Source organism: Phalacrocorax carbo, chromosome 23 (genome assembly GCF_963921805.1).
Source record: "Phalacrocorax carbo chromosome 23, bPhaCar2.1, whole genome shotgun sequence".
In the NCBI taxonomy this organism is placed as follows: domain Eukaryota; kingdom Metazoa; phylum Chordata; class Aves; order Suliformes; family Phalacrocoracidae; genus Phalacrocorax; species Phalacrocorax carbo.
The window spans coordinates 5559081-5575936 of record NC_087535.1 but is presented as its reverse complement, the minus strand read 5'-3'; positions in this window follow the sequence as shown (position 1 = coordinate 5575936).

Genomic DNA, 16856 nt, shown 5'->3' with positions numbered 1-16856 from the left:
TCAAAAGCAGAGCACAAAGCCGAAAAACAAGAACCGAGTCCTAAGGCCTTTCTCTTCTGCTCATTAAGGTACACAAGGCAAGTAGTTAAAGCACTTTAGTGTCTCTAATCAGATCTGGTTTTATTCAGAAGGGACTGAACACCAGGCAAAGGGTCTTAAATTTGAGACTTGTGACTTTAGTCGATGCTTCCACAAGACTTCCAATGTCTCCCAGCTCCCAGAGCACAGCTGAGAGCGATGCAGCCAGCCTTAATGCCCACGGTATTGCATCCCCCACAGGGCGCGCACCGGTCACGCCATGTACCAGGCCCGATCCCAGCAGCTCTGCAGCTATAAGATATTGTGTAATACAGACTTGTGGGCTCAGGGTCACAAACTTGTTTGGCGGAAAACATTTGAAAGTAGAATTCCAAAATTCTACTGGGAATTCACTGGGGATAAATAACTTTGGTTTGATTTTTAAATCACAGCGACCTGTGTAATCACGCTGCCATCAATGGTCAACCATTTTCTTTTGTGCAATGCATAATCTGCAATGCACAATACTGGCTGGAGGGGTAGGAGAAAGTTATAGCAAGACAGCAGTAAATCGATTCCCCTTCATATTAAATAAGGCTTACTAGAAAAAGCACATTTAAGTATTCTTCATTATTCCAGTACAGATTAATGCCTAATCATAACCTCACATTCATGTAACACCATTCATCCCAAAGTGCTTTACAATGACAAACAGTTAAAAATTCTTTTACCACGGAACTGCAGCCAACTCCAGGATGCAAAGCAGCTGCCAAGTAGACAGCATGCTGCAAGGACCACGGCAAGCATCATCCTGTAACGAAATTCAGTATGTGATCCCTATCAGTACAAACCGATATGTTGATTATTGAGGGAGGTTCAACTTGAAAGACGCTCTTTTCTTACGCAGCCTGGAATGCAGTTTATCCACTTCGAGCCAGATGACAGATGGGTCACCTCTCCTAGGACAGACCCTGGAGTCCCAGGGTTTGAATCTGAGAGAGAGTCCTATGATAAGAGACAGAAGTTACTAAGCTATCTCTTTTTTTCTGCTCTTCCCACAGGCATGCAAGAGCTGGCATGCTTTTTAAAGTCAAGTAAAATGGTCATTTCTTATAAATCGCCCAATTACTTTGTCGTGAGAGGTCACTGTTACATATTTTATTACGTTTGCAGCCTGTGCGGTTTCTGAAAGCATACCCCAAGGAACAGTGCAGATCTCAAGTAAACAGCCTTTGTGTGCTATTATTTGGATTAAGGGAGTGTCTACAGGCTAGTACAGTATAACAGCTACGGGTGCCTATTGTGCAAGACCTGTACGAGCACAGTGACTTGTAGACTCGGAGAACTCGCGCTGTAAACAGAGCAGGCAAGGGATGGTAAGGGAACGGCACCACTGGCTCTGTCAGAGATCAGAGGTAAAGCCCGAACTGAGGCCTGAGCAGGAGGCTCCTTAGTTCTAAGACTAAAACCGAGAACCAAGCCGTGCCTGTTCCTGCAGCTACGGATCACTTCTTCCTATTCCAACAGGCATTTGAAAGTCTATGAATAGACGCAGCTCCTCCAGCACACACACTTGATCATCTCGTGCTTAAAGCAAGGATCCTTCTCTACGCCAGTGTTTCTGGATTTTGACTGCATCATTAGGCTTTCCTCTTGCTCTAGCATACGAAGCGGATGTAGTCTCTAGCCAAATACCCACAAAAAGCCTGTAAAGAAAGCAGGTTATTCCAAACCTGTACAGATACCGCATTCATAACTGAGAGGTGTGCTCTTCAATTTACGCAGTATACAAGAATGACAAGAGAGAAGAGCAGCATGCCTGCCTTGAACATCTCCTGTGAAATTAACTCTAAGTTTTCCATGCCCCACCCAGAATTCCCTCTTCTCATCAGGGAATATCAACTCTGCTAGTCTCTGAAAAAGCATCAGCATTTGCAAGCAGCTATTAGCCAGGGGGAGATTTTAGCTGCTTTGCTGTCTGCAGCATCTCTTGTCATCTTGCATGCGTGACACAAGCGTAACAAAGTGAGTCTGCACTCTATTGATTTCTCATTAGAAAGCATGCTTCACATTTTGGACAGCAATGAGGGGGGAAAAAAAAAACCAACAAACCAACAGAGAACAAAGCTGGTCAAATAGAAGCCAAACAAAATCTCTGGTGCTTCACTTCTTATGTCATCCGAATGCTGACAGCTTGATGTCTCTGGGTAATGCCACACAAGGGAAATTAGCACCATCGCACTCTCAGGCACTGCCATCTGCATGTCAACGTATGTAGAAATTCATGCAGGCAGTTATAAAGCAAGACTGATAAAAGAGACTTGATCTTTCGCATTTCTCTGACGACACTTATTTCCTGGAGGAAAGTGCTAATTAAAAATAACCCAGTATCTCTCCAACGTAACTGCAGCCACACTAGGATTCTTCCCTGCTGTGCTATGGCAGAAGCTTATTAGTTCATCCCACTCTAGCATATGGCCTGTTTTGGACTAGGAAATTTCCACTAAAAGAAGAGATAATGCTGGAAATACAGGTGTTTTGGGACTCTCATTCTAACTTATATAGGAACGTAAAACCAAAGAGAAACTGGTCCTGTGACACTGGGCACACCTGACAGTTCCGTACACAAAAGCGAGCTAATAAGATTTAAATTTTAAAAAGAAATAATCTGATTTTGTCTCTTCCCATCGTCTGTCTGCCCCTCTGAGCCAACACCACACTCCAGCAACAGACTGCCCAGATAAGCAAAGCGCTTTCGGGACCAAAGGACACTGAGAAAACTGGGAATACAAAGCTCACGCACCCTTTGCCTACATCGTTTGGAGGTTTTGCCAGTAGCTGTTCTTTTATCACAAATTTACTGGTCTTCATTTTTAAAAGCGTAACTATATATTTAGTTCTGAGACTAGCAAAGCTTCAACAAGGATGAATCTGGTCTATGATTTCTGCTATGCGTATAGAACATACCCAGAAAGCTTTTTCAGCAGACGTTGGCAATGGAAGCTACAAGACAGCGTGCGCAAGCTGCTTCGGATGCGCAGAGTGCCAGGCTTCTCTGCGAGTGTTGCAGGCAGACTTTGGCCTAAATTAAAAACACAGTGTGTGAAGCTAGGGGCCCGAAAACATTTGAAGACCAGCATAGATAGGATCTATGTCCAAAACAGGACTAAGAATGCACCTTCAAAACCTGTGTATCCAAGCAAAATTAGGCATTAGGCTACTGTGCTAGACACAAAATCTAGGCCCTTTCAATTACAGGATTTTTAAACTGCTTTAGAGCCACTTGCTTTGACCAACTGACTTATTCTCTTGACTCATCACTGTGTACATGGACACAGAGAGAGATGTCGATGCTTTTAGACCACCAGAATACCAAAGCTGCAATAGTTTCCTCAGAGTGGTTAATGAAGCCAACACAATCAGAGAATAGTTGGTTAAAAATGCAGATGGAATAACACAGGGTCACATTTGAGGGAAGATTGTGAAAGCTACTGCAGATTCACCCTAGCATCCCACTCAGATGTTAATGAGGGCCTAAAATGTTTGGAAAAAATTAAGCAATCTGCTCTTGTGCAAAGGCCCATCACAAGACTTTCCACAGTGTTGCTCTGCTTTTATTGGAACCCAGGTTAGAAGTGAATTTTCTCTACTTCAAATTTTACCCTAAGTCCAGATTACTTTCTCTCTCGCTTACAATTTAAAATTCAGATAAACACATTTTTTCACCTCACCTGCTACCAGAAGGCAGCATTCATAAGCGTCAGGGAGTAGATATTCAGCAGAATATGTCCAGTATTTTATTCCAGTCCGTTTGGGAAATCAAAATTCAAAAACTGCTTGAAAGCGCCTGGCACTGGCCACTATAAGAAACCTTTCACCTGCTTACCTGGATCCCCACTCTGGTTTGATACAAACACGCCAGCGATGCATGAAGTTGAATTGTTCCTTACCTTTGTGCCACTCTGATGGAAGATTCTCAGCAAATTGAGCAGCACTTGCTGCAAGTCAACCGCAAAAAATCATAGGCCTTAATAACAAGCAGCTTTTGGAGAGTGGCAGGCGCTTTGATAACAGCCTGCCACTCTTCCTGCATCACTTGAGCCTCTTCTTGCTCCTTCCAGGGCGTTCAAAAAGTGGGCACTGATGGCTTTGGCAGTAATTGTAGTGTACGTTGCCAGACCTGACAGCAGAAGCAGCACTACTTTCCCCTCCCAGTGCCTCGCCAGTGTATTTAAAGCAGTCACATCTCATCGGATACTATAATGGCTAGCAAGAGATGCCAGGTGGATCCAAGGCTGCCTTTTTCCAAAGCCCAAGGGAAAACAGGGTGGTTATCCCCATGCTCTGTCCCTAGTAAGTTCGATTTTATAGTCTCTGCATTCTCCTTAGCCTCCCTGCAGAGATCAAAGACAGCTATGTTCAGGTGTGTGCATGCACACATATGCATGGAGAAGACACATTAAGTATGGTCTGAAAATTTCTCTGCTAGAAAAAGAACTGGTTCCCTCTGTCACTTACCCTCTCCCCTGCAACAACTCACGCTGGTCCAACTTACACCTTGAAAACAACCTTGGATTGCAAATGACCTAGGGATAATAGGCATCAACCAAGTATATCTTGGCTCAAAAACGTGTGCTTTGAAGAGCAGAAACCCAACACCAGCGCAGGCTTTGATGCCATAGGACAGACCCAGTGACTTGTTTCATAAGCTTTACCTTCCCTGGTCAGCGAGTGGTCAGAGCAGCAGTCATGTCTGTGGCTAAAGGACCGCTTCATTGGGTTGCTAATTTATAGACACCACCGGTGGTGTGATGGAGAAAAATCAGGAAATCGTCATTTTCCTTTTGCTGACCAGGTTACGAAAAGGGAACAGTTCTGGGAGCTCTCAAATGATGCCATAGAACTTTCAGCTTGGATTATAAGTCAAAACTCTGCCTAATAAGAGTTAAGGAGAAGCATCCCTTCAGCCAAAAACTGCAGCGTTTTGACATCATCTTCTGGCCACTGCTAGAAAGGGGAAGAACACCCTCCTGGAGGGATCACAGCCTGACCGGCACCTTACATCTCAGAGGAGAGTCGGCGGGGCCGCGGTGGCCACCGACAGGGAAAGGCAAGGCAGGATATTCCCCGTGATGCAGTATTTCACAGCGCAGGCACCGCGCCAGCGCGGCATCGCCGCCGCACCACGCAGCTGGGCTGTTGGTCAGGACACGGACCGACGTCAAGAACGATCTTGTTTCTTCTGCTCCTGCGAGGGAGGCTGCCGTTTGCAAGACGTGGCCTCTGAGGGGGTGTAACAAAGCAGTGGGAAGGAAAGTATAAAGTACAGGTTCGGTCGGGTGAATCCATCAAGCCCGCGAGGTCTGTGCACACCTTCGCAAATTGACCCCAGGTGCTGAACCAGCTGGAATGTGCTCAGGGGAAAAAGGTGTATAAAAAGTTGACAAGACTCACCCTTTCCCTCGCTGGAGAGGTGGGGAGGCTGGCTTTGCAGCAAGCGATGTCTGGGCATGCCAATCTGAGCAAGAGAGCACATTTGTGCCGCTCAGAGGATGGGCCTATTGCTATGCTTGGGCAGACTGCTGGTCCCTCTAACTCAGAGACATCCCGTTGCCTTGGCTAACGCTTCAGGAGACAACTGTCTTTATTCCTAGTGTTTGAACACCCCAGTATCCAGCCAGATAGCAGAGCTTTCAAAGCATAGGATAGCTAACTGGTTTTGTATGTTTTCTAAGCCACACAGGAGCACTTCTGCCTCCCCCACTACCTTCCAAATTCCTTTGTAAAACAGACAGTCCCATTCCTTCCTCTTCCCATTTTTAAACACAAACCAGTCATTGTCTAATGATAAATAGCAAGTGTTTCATGCTTCACAAACTGGCTTTTGGTTGGGGTTATTTTTTGGCCAGTGTAAATTACTGCTAGTCTATTGCCCCCAGAAGACCCCTTCCTCAGCCCCCGCATGTACCCAACGGCACCCCCAGGTCCCCCTTGAGTATTCTCATGGTGCTGATGGACCCTGGAGGTGACAGCATCCCCATTGCTGAGGTCACACAGCTCAACACCCTGCTGAAGTTATTACTGCAAAAACATCATCATAAAATCGCCACCCTCACAGATTGTGCCCCACACATTAAATGCTTTCTCCCAGCTGGTGGAGTCCCACGGCCCATCACAGAGGATCCTTGGGGATCCTCAGCAAGCAGGACAACCGCGCTTCCTTCTAACCAAGGCAGGCCTCTGCGGAGGGAGGTTGAAGCACACAAATAAGCCGGGCTGGGGCAGTACAGCAAACGCGTGTGTGCACGTTCCATGGTGATCTAGGGGTCTTCCAGCTCTGGGTCTCAGGACGGTAGCTCTCATCAGGCCATGGCATAAGAGGCACTGGCATTATGCTCAACAAATCTGCATGAAGAGTGACAACAGAAAATCCAGCTGAATTTATAACTTCAGCCAACTCTAAAGACAGAAAGGTTCCTCAACACAACACTAAGTATTTAATTCTCTGATAACAGAGTGAAATAAAGATAGCAGGCAAAAAGCAAGAGCTCGCTATCAATGGGAACAGAGAAAGGGACACTGATATTTTAAGGCATTCACCTTTAGGTTATAAGCCGCTTATCTCAGTCTGCTACACATGTGGTCTCCTTGGGAACCGAGTCAGACAATAAATCAGATGTGCCAACATTTATCAGAAGCTCCAACTAGCCAAAAACATCAGCTCTCCTAAGAACGCCAAATCGGTTTTGCAAGACGCAGGGCCAAGCCTGGAGTCACTCCTGAGGCACGCGGCAGGGGTAAGAAATGCCGCTGTTAAACTCAAAAGAAATGTTGTTTATATTCCTGTTCCTCATTGCCGCATCCTCCTGGAGCCACAGGCTGTGTCAGAAGCTTCAGAGGAAGGCGAAAAGAGAAAAATCAACCTGGCATCGCGTAGGCACGGTTAATGCACGCATCAGGACGACGTCTGCGTATCGTGCGCCCAGTCAGCCGCAAAAATAGCCCTACCCATTCTCCTCACAGTTTGAAGCATGTAAGAGATTATTCCTGCCTTAGTCTGAATGGGGGGGGGGGGGCGGGAAGTGCAATATATGGATAGAGTAGCGGTAGGAATAAAAACAGCTTGAGGAAAGTCAGTGAGATCAGTGTATGAATATTCTCTAACTGCAACTCTCCTGCCAGACACAAGGAAAAAATCCAGACATTTCACATGTGCAAAAGCAAACAAAACAATCTCAACCAAATCTCTCTTTTAAACTGGTGAAAATTTCCCAACCAGTTCCAAAATGTTTAGCTGCTTATGTGTAACCAAAAGAATGTCATGGCAGGCGTTCTCATGGCAAAGACCTCTGTCTCATGTACGAGGGATTTGGCCAGGAGTTAACTAGTGGGAAAGCGATGGCAGCAACACCACTTGGCGAGACTTCTTTATACAGAAATCCTGACCCTGGTGGCATCAGACATACTTTGCTGGCCACGCGATGCGATAAGTGACCCGTGGAGTAGCAGCAAACGCCTTCAGCAGCATCAGCAGGGGAACTGGGTGAGAACAGTGCCCGCACCTGCTCATGCCACGGCTTCACACGTGCCCAAGAGAGGAAAGAGAAGTTCCCTTGAACACTGCGAAGTGACTCGAGCAATATATGGATTTAAAAAAAATAATAAGTGAAACAGCTTACACCTAGTCTGGCCCCATGATGGCAACTATTCAGCAAGTGCGGCAATCGCTGACTCCCGTCCAAAGAGGGACGTGATGGTACCAGCTCCCCCGGCCGTCAGAGCCCCACAGCTCCGTTTCGGAGCACACCTGAGCACAACCACAGCCCGAAAAGACGGGATCGAACGGTGTGAGCAGCCGAACCGCAGCCCCTGCACGCCCCGAACGCGTCCCTGCCGAGCTGCGGTGCTCACGCGCGAAGGCAGCTACACGGCAGCCCCCTCCCTCATCCCAGCGCTTCCAGAGGCTGCAAAAACGATTCCCAGCAGCCGCATCTGGAAGGGGAGCAGCAGACCGAGGGGTAATTCCCTGTCACTCGTGGTGAAACCAGAGGCCCCGGGGGCAGCAGAGGAGCTGGGGAGGGTTTTGCCTGCCCGGAGCAGCCTGGCCAGCCGCTTCAGCTGATTTTAACATCCCTGCCAGTGCATCCCTGTGGGCCCGGGTTTAGGCCAGACCTTAGGCTTGCTGAGCTGATGCACGGCCAGGCCTTCCAGCAGTGCCCCCCTGCCTGACCCCCCCAGCAATGCCCATACCCCCCAGACACCCGCTGACCCCCAGCACCTCCTGACCCCCCAGCAACATCCATATCCCTGGCACTGCCTGCACCCTCCCCAGCACCCCTTGACCCCTGGCACTGCCTGTACCCTCCCAGCACCCCCTGACACCCTCAGGCACCCACTGACCTCCAGCACTGCCCGTATCCCCCAGGCACCACCTGACCCCCGGCACTGCCCATACCCACCGAGGGCACTGCCCCTACCCCTCCAGCACCCCCTGACCCCCGGCACTGCCTGTAACCCCCCCCCCACCTTCTGACCCCCCAGCAATGTCCATATCCCTGGCACTGCCCGTCCCCCCCCCCAGCACCCCCTGACCCCCAAGACACTGCCCGTACGCCCCCAGGGCAATGCCTGACCCCCCAGAACCGCCCGTACCCCACCCCGGCACCCCCCTGACCTCCCAGCTGCGCCTGAACCCCCCCAGCACCGCCCGGGCCCCCCGGCCCCACCCCGTGGGACCCGGCCCCACGGCGCCCCCTGCCGGAGCGCGGGGGGAAGCACAGCCCCCCCCAGCAGCGTGAGCGGGGCTGAGCCTTTCCCCCTCCTCCTCCTCCTCCTCTTTTTTCTGGGTTGGGTTTGTTTTTGTGGGTTTTTTTGTTTTGTTTTGTTTTATTATTTTTTTTTTAACCCGTGGTGGTGGGGTGGAAGCGCGGCCTGACTGGGCCGGCATCGCTCAGTGGCGCTTCTGCATGAAACGCAGCCCCCCCATCAGACAGCGCCGGGATGGAGAGGAGAGCACTGCTTTCGAGACGGTTACTAGTCCATAGCAGGCAGGCAATCGAATTCACGACTTACATCTTTCCCTGTCTGCCTGAGCTGCAGCTGAACCTCCTCTGAGGCCGTTCTCCATTAGCAAAATCAGAAAGGAGGAAGAGAAAAAGTAAAGTTTCTCGAGTCTCAGAAATGGTTCATTTAAAGTGTTTGCTGAAGTTTTCTGGTTACTCTTCTGACTTGACTTTAGAAACCTTTCTGCAGCTGTGTTTTGGCTTTTGGTGAAGGGCACATTTTCCATAGCCACAAACAGCTTCAAAATACCGTAACTGTCATTACCTCTCCTTCACTGGCCAAACCAAGATAATCCCCGGAGAATATGATGACTGGGACTTGGCTTCCCATTGGCAAACCTCTTGGAATTTGTGCTGAAGTTCAGTGCATACTTACCAGTCTGTTTTCCCTCAGAAGTGCCATCAAGTGAATAATAGGCAGTGGAGAGCCGTTTAAATCCAATTAAGTAACTCCTTACCTATTCCAGGCTATCAAAAAGAAAGAAAACAGGTTTTGAGGGGTCACCCAGAGAGAAGGCCTGTAGCAGACATAATCATGTGTGTCAGCATTTAAAAACATCCAAAACTGGTGTCTACAATTTAACAGGCTTTGATTTAAGTTTGCATCCACTCTGCAGCACTGAGCTTTTCAGGAAACAAGCAACCCTCGGGGTCTGTGTGGGAACAACTACTTAAACCAGTCTTTCCCCATAGCAATTGTCTCCCATTTTTCCATCCCCTTCTCTCCCGCGCATTTGAAAGGAGAAAAAGGCAATTACCCAGAATGTCAGAAAGGTTGTGCTGTTTTACCACGTGTCAGGTTGCACGCTTGAACTTATCTTAAACTTCCCGGGTTGGAGCTGGTCATTGCTGCTGCTGCTCGGCCAAAAGGCTACAAACGGCTCCCAGGGCGGCTGTGTCCCAGCAAAGACTAATGGACTCCTCAGGACTTGCTTTCCCCTTGCTCCGCAGAAGACCTCATTAGTGCTTCAGCCCTTTGCTGTGAACACAGAGTGTCCGGAGTCCCCAGCTGTTTGGATCGGGAAGAACCTCGAGGAGTGAAATTAGGAGCCACCCAGGCCTCTGCCCCTGGAAGTGCCAGGGCAGGACCCGCCGAGACCCCTCCACCCAAGGGCTGCCCAGCTCAGGTCTAAGCCATCTCGCGCTTTGCTCCAGTCAGCCCCACAAAAGCAGAATTGTTGAGCTAATTCACTTTGATTCCCTCTACCAACATCCAGCCTGCCTGAAGTGAAGTAAAACCAGGCAAATGAGGCGAAGAATGAGGTTTTTGGAGGAGGCAGAGTCAGGTCCCAATCATTAACACACATAAAGTTTTTAAGCATTTCCCAACGCTGCCATTGCATTTCTCTCTCTCTGGTGACAGACTCTGCTGCTGCTTCACTTGTCTCCAAGCTAAGGTCCAAGACAAAACAACAATAAAATTCTGCGTTTAATCTAACGCTGCCTCCCAGCAGCACACACTTTGTTGGAACTTATTAACCAGCTCCCGGCTCGTTCCCTGCATAATCAGTTTGTACTTCAAAGTCCCCGCTAGCAGACAGAGCTAAATGACAGTGTTAAATTCACTCATGTGTAAAATGGATTAGTTTGGGGGCAGGACAGTGGATATTGGTTGTCAGAAGTTGGGATATTAGTAGAATGGGGCTGCCCAGGGCCCTGGGGACCTTTGTAACTTCCAAAGCAATACCTCGTGCTCTTCTATCCTGAATGTGGCCTTTCAAGTGGGGCGGAGGAGAGCAGCACTGGTGCTCCTGCCGTGAATTGTTCAGGAGTACGAGAATCATCCTTGAGTAGAGCAAAAAGCTGCGCTTGCTTCCATTAAAGGCAGAGGGACTGCTCACACAGCGACTATAAACGGACGCTTGCAAGATCAGGACACGTTAAGCCAGATACCAATTGCTGCTGCAGAAATTGCCCAGCGTTATAATTCCCCTCAAAACCAGAGCTGCTCTGCTTTCCACCCCGGGGGGGCTGAGGTGTCCAGTGAGGTGTCTCAAGGCCAGATTTCCCAAGAGGTTGTTAGTCAAGCCTAGGGTTCGCTGAGACCCCAGCCTGGCTGCTGGGACTAGCAAGGGATTCTGTTACACACAAATCACCAGGAGGGAAAACAGCATCTGGCACATCACCCGCTGAAGCAGCAAGCACAGGTCACATCAGGAGCTGTCCCTTTTCCTCTGCATCTCTGGTTTCCATCTAGGATAATCCTTTCCCAATTAGCTTTTCAGGACTTAGACATTAATTTAGGTTTTTTTAAGTCTCACCATCGAAGCTAACAATCCAAGAGACTCTGGACACGTGAGGCATCAGGGGCAGGTTCAAGCCTCCTTGCCTCGCTTGGCTAAACACAAGGGGTTTAGCAGCGATTTTCACATTTCATCTGAATCCAACAGTTAGCTGTAAATCCACCCCCCTCATTGAGGCTGTGCTTGCTGTCACCTCGGTGTGACAGGCACAACGCTTCGTTAAGCCTCGGGCTGGGATTTGATATCCCAAATCGATATGAATGACCTGCAAGGAGAGCCAACAGCTCTCTGGGTTACAGCCCCAGAACATGCCAGCCCCAAACTCCTGCCAGACTCGATAATGATCTCTCTTTGGTGCTTGATAGTAAGGCAAAAGCTCCTTAGATATGACCAGGCACAGGCTAGCTACTAAACACAAGCAAATACAGGGCTTTGAAAGGCCGTGGCAGAACTGTGTATACAAATGCCCATCTCATTTTGAAACAGCAGGCCTACGATCAGAGCATGCTCTCTCTCGTTTTTCTGTTTTGCTAATCAAAACCCTGTAAAACCTCAAACAACCAAAGCACAAAACCCCCCCAAGCATCTGTTCCTCCCACCCCACACCTTACACACGCTCCGTGATTCCCCGTGCTCACCCACTTCTGCAGCTAAGGCAGCGTGTGAACTCCCCTGAAGCCAGGATGCAGAACAGATGCAATTATTTTGTTGCCTTTACAGCAATATCCATATTCTCATGCCCCTACAGAAACCCTGAAGAAAAATCACCTGTTGATGCTTGACTTGCGTGGTAATTTGGTTCATTTTCTAGACGACAGCAGCTTGGTGAGACAGGGAGATAATGGAAAGGCCAATGGAGAAATCCATTGATCTCAGCCTGTGGTTCCCCTACCAGCAGGCTCTCACCACAGGCTGCGATTTGCTTGCGTGATGAAGTGATAATCCATTCCAGCCAAAAATACTGGTCCGCAGATCATCTGAACCATAAGCGATAAAACTATGCATTTGGCAGGTTCCAAAATGTCATTGTTCTAAAACACGGGGCAACACTTCCCGTTAGCAGCAGTGCTAAGTACATCCTCATGGCCTTTCAAATCTGTTGTGCAAATGCATATGAAAACAGCTTTTAAGAGATGCCTTGGCAATTAGCGCCGTACGTGCCGGGAGGAGACGGGGACAAAGCCATTGTCTGGTAACGTTCAATGGTGCTCTTTGGGGGCACACAAACGCGTCTGCCACAGGCTAACCCAACCTTTGCCTAAAGAAATCCCTTCGGCCCATGATCTGCCTGAAAAATCAGAGTTATACTCCTGCCACGGCTTTTACCTTCGTTCGCCGTTATCAGGCACTTCGAGGTACCAAGTTAGATACTTCTTAAAATCAGTTTCTGAGGAGGGGGCAGAATAATTTCAATCCCGTGCTGCTTGAATACCTTAGTGACAATCAGTATGAAGTGAAATCAGTTGCTTTTATAAAAGCTGTAGATCGTTGGCTTTACCAAAGCAACCAGCCATTCTTAATCACAACTGCTGTCTCCCCAGAGAAGTCCTGGTCTACAAGGAGGTCTTCAAAAATAGATGACAATCTTCCTACTTTGTAGCCCAAAATACCAAAAATACCCGTTTCTGCCGGTTCTTCACAAGAGCCCAAAAGGAATCAGAACTTCATGTTAAAAATAAATAAAAATTGAGATGCAGAAGAATATTCAGATGTTTATCTCTGGATCCCTGGGAGAGTTAAACCCAGTTTCCCATCGAGCTGATCGATCCCCTGAACGCGGTCCTGAACCGGCCCTTTCGCCGCGGTGCTGACGCTGCTGCCGGTAGCCGGCGTGGGCTGCCTGGGCTGACCCCAGCCGCCCGTCTCCCAGGCGGGCAGCACATTATGTGCAGCCGATGTACTTTACCACCTTCTCCTCATACACCCCACATCGGGAGAGGATTAACCAGCATTAACTGCCTCCCCGAAGGCTCCCATCCTGCTGCTCTGCCTGCCAGAGAGCTGAGAGCTCTTCGAGGATTAACTACTCTCGCCCTAACGGGAGAGCAAAGAGGTGATGGGTGGGTGTTAACGAAGCTGCACGGGAAGGGCTCGCCAGGCTCGTGCAAGCCCTCAAGGCTGGTGCCCGTTTCCAACCAAGACGTGGCAGCGGCGACGGCAGCGCCGCGGCCTCGGGCAGGGCGGGTTGGCGGGAAGGGGACGGACGTCACCTCTCACCAACCCCGCGGCTGTTGTCCGAAGGGCCGAAGTTGCATCTCCCAGCTCGCACCAGGAAAGTCTGCTCCCCCGGGTCACGGTCAGAAGGGACCTCGGGCAGCATCTCCTCCCGCACGCAGAGCCGTGGTGCTCTCCAGCCTCCACGCCTGGGATCTCCACCCTGGCAACCCCTGCGACGGCGGGGATCGTCAGAGCTCAGTGCCAAACCACTGGTGCCCCAGAATAAAGAGCTACAGCAAGAAACTGCCAAACAAAGCCATCATCCCGGCGTTATGACTCCATCAACACTAGGAGGATCTTCCGCCCACAGCCATTTAATGAGGAGAACCAGACAGCATATTTAGAGCACAGCTTTCTGCTTCGTTTGCAAGAACCACAGCACAGGGAGGAGGCAGACCATTAGGGCTACGTTTCCTAGGAGATTTTCACACACTAAGATTGGGGGGGAAATCCACATTTTGTGCAAGCTGAAGGTAGTAATTCCACCGGCACTTCTGATCTGTTAAGCATGTCGAGCTAAACTACTAGTGAAACTACAATAACGTGCTTTAATTGGGCTTGGTTTGTCCTATTCTCCACATACATAAAAAGGCAGCCAGAAAAGAAAAGAAGTTGCTAGAGCAGCATAAGGGAAGCAGCACAATCCAGCAGCATTACTTCTAGTGGCCAAGAACTTGTCTCTCAGCATCTTAAAGTCCCTTGGATGGACAGTTCAAGAACTTTCAGGGTAATAATATCAGGGCAGGTAAGAAATACCCCATGATTTAATTGAGCGGTACAGGCTGACCTCAGTGCCGGTCCCACCGCGGCAGCTGCCCAGTCCCAGACAAGTTTCCCTGTATTTGGGCCTGACTATCAAACAGGCAGGAACAACCTTTAATCATGAAGCCTTGAACTTTGCTTTAGCAGGGAGGGCACAGATCACTGCATTTTCCCTGTGATTCATCATCTTCTAATATATTGTCCTGAAACAGCTGCTCCTCTCCTTTTATAATCCTGATTGATGCCTTTTTTACCTGGAAGGCAATGGGTTCTGAATAACTGCAGTATTTCCATCAGGCAGGAAGGGGAACAGTAGACAAAGCAGATCTGAGGTCATGGAAAGGTTCTTGTTCACTTCCCCCTTGTATTGAAATTTTCAATTAAACGGATCTTAAATCGCCTGCTCTTCTTTGTCTGCACCAAAGGGGAGGGAGGAGGGTAAGAGCAGCGGTTCCCCTCCCTCTCCAGAGTGGGCTCCCTCCAGCACCCCCGTGCCCAGGGACACTATTGCAACTCTGATTTCAGCTGCAGATGCTGGAAGGTGACATGGGCCAAGGAGGCTGTCGGCGCCGATGCCCAGAGCAGCCCAAGCACCTGCCCAGCGCGAGGAGATCTGCCACACTCGGGACCGGAGCCGGGGAGTTATCCGTGTGACCAATGCAAACGTCCTAGCAAGGCATTTATTGAAAAATAACATAAAACATGTAATCTCTGTAAGCTCTAGGGCCTGAAAATCCCATGCACAGACCAGACCTCTGCTATATAAAGCAAAATACAGGACCTAAAGAAAGTACCTCTCCCAGCCTGGCCAGTGTCGCTGCTGCCTTGGTGGGACTTCTGACCCGGGCGAATTCTCCCGTCCCCGCCGCCCGCCAGGCCGCTGTTAACTGGCTTGTCTGTCTGTCCACACCAGAGCCAACAGGTATATATTTTCCCCGCAGTAGCCTGTCAGGAGAGGACAAGAAAAAGCCATTTGTTTCCAGCCTTGAAATGTAATTTTGGGGTTTTATTATTGATTTTAAGGCTGTAAATGCTCTGGCTGTGTCTGGTTTTTAAATGCTAATGAAGATAACAGCAAAAGGAGATGAGGGAGTGGGGAAAGAAATTGAAGCATTTCACAGTTACCAAAGTCTTTAAACATCCCTGACTATGCAACAGGGAGAGCATAAGGATGACAAACAAGTACTTTGCTATCTTGAAGATGTCTGTAGCTTCAATTTTTCCTCTGACAGTTGCCCCTACTTAAGCAGACTGTTTCCACACATATGGGTCAAATGAAAAGACATGGCAAAACAACAAGGAAAAAGTAAACTGTAATAGAGTTATCAGCTGGAATAACGCCCCAGGATTGGATTTATTTTATCCAGCAGAAATCCCCTGGTGCTCTTCACCAGCCTGCAAGGCATTTCAGGATCTGCTTCCAGACCATGCCAGGGAGAAGAGGCTGGTCCAAACCCCACCGGTGCAGGCTGGCTTGCCTCCGCGGGGTCTGGGGGGGCACACGTGCTTCTGGGCATGGTTTCAGGGGACTCGGGGTGTTTGGGTGGGCAGGGCTGTCCCCAAACAGCAGAGGCACCGGGAGCAGCGTGGAGGACAGAGGGAGCGATGCTCTGAGCCAGGCTGGGCTGAGTCAAGGTCACAGCTTGGACAAGGCACCTCCAGGGATGGCAGCTCAGCCTCAAAAATTTATGTTCAAGGCAGTGTTTTTAAGTGCTGATACCTTAAAGTTCAGTTCTTTAATACAACACTGTCAGCTTTTGTTATTCTGCTTGCCAATTTTTACAGCTTCACATGGATTTTCCATTAAAATCAAACCTGCTTGTTCTGCCTAGCAGTGTCCCTAACAGGCACCGCTTTGGGGCATTTGCCATGTGTTTAGCATATTTATTTATGCACCCAGACGCGCTCTCTAATATTAAGCGGTATCGGAGCTTTTAATTAAATGGAAAAAACAAATCCAAATGAGGGGGAAGGGGGAGGAAAAAGGGAGACTGACACATCTGGCTTATAATTGCCTTAAAATTATAGAAGCTCTGTTGCCAGAGCTGTATGACAGATATTGCTGCCCAGTTATGCAGCAGTTTTCTCTCTCCGGAGGTAACGGGAGTCACAGTGCAAGTGCTGAACCAGGTGTTCATTTAGAGACAGTTTAATATTTTGGGGCGTTTCGCATGGTATCAGGACAGACCAGGGCTAAATCCCTCAGCGCTCCCAGTAACGGAGCAATCACGGGCTCTGTGCGATGACCACACCGCAGCAAAAGAAATTTGTTTCCCTACTAGGATGAACACAGTCGCTTTTCCGAGAACACTTCGCTGCCATGGCAAGGGGCAAAAACCCAAATTGTGTCGGGTTTTCAGCTTCCCAACTCCCCGAGTCTGAGAAAAAAAACCCAAGGGCAGTCCTCCATGGAGTTAAGTCAGTGGCAAGGGCAAGCTAGGCTTGTAAAGGTCCTGAAGTCTTCAAGAACTATAAAGTCTCAGCAGCTTATGTTTTCAGGAGGCAGAAGTCATTCACAGCTTAATTTTGACAGAGAGTTGGCATTAAAAGTAGC